This window comes from Physeter macrocephalus, unplaced genomic scaffold (assembly GCF_002837175.3).
Source record: "Physeter macrocephalus isolate SW-GA unplaced genomic scaffold, ASM283717v5 random_146, whole genome shotgun sequence".
Lineage (NCBI taxonomy): Eukaryota > Metazoa > Chordata > Mammalia > Artiodactyla > Physeteridae > Physeter > Physeter macrocephalus.
The window spans coordinates 788-1,227 of record NW_021145432.1 but is presented as its reverse complement, the minus strand read 5'-3'; the positions used below and the strand labels follow the sequence as shown (position 1 = coordinate 1,227).

The 440-nt window shown below is 68.4% G+C and overlaps 1 protein-coding gene across 1 annotated transcript in view; it reads right to left on the bottom strand.

Moving 5' to 3' along the window:
• Positions 1–440, bottom strand: part of GAPDH (glyceraldehyde-3-phosphate dehydrogenase) — a 5,129-nt gene that overhangs the window by 3,959 nt on the left and 730 nt on the right. The gene's annotated exons all lie outside the window — the stretch shown is intronic.

Below are 440 nucleotides of genomic sequence, written 5' to 3'. Positions count from 1 at the left end.
TCCTCACGGCGGTTCATTCATTTCCTTCCTAGTGGCAACATCGCGGCGGGTTACCGCAGATGACCCCCCCCCCCCCCCCGCGCAGCTGGTTCTGCGCGCAGCTGTGCCTCCTGCATCCCGGGGCTGCGCCCGGCCGGGGGCACGGGCTGGGGGTGGGGGACGGGCTCCTCCCCAGCACGTGACCGCGAAGGGCGCGAAATGAAAGAAAGGGCCCTAGCTGGAGGATTAGAGGATGGGTCCAGAGCAAGAATCGGGAGACTCCTGTGTATCTGCCGCAGGCGGAGTGGAAGGCTCCGCAGAGGCGGAGTTAACAGGAGGCGCAACAGCCGGGGATGGGGGACACGAGGCCTTGCGAGGGCCTCCTCCGGGTCTGAGCACCGACCTTGAGCTCTCCTTGGGCGGTGGGGGGGGGGGGGTACGGCCACCCCCATCCAGGTCCC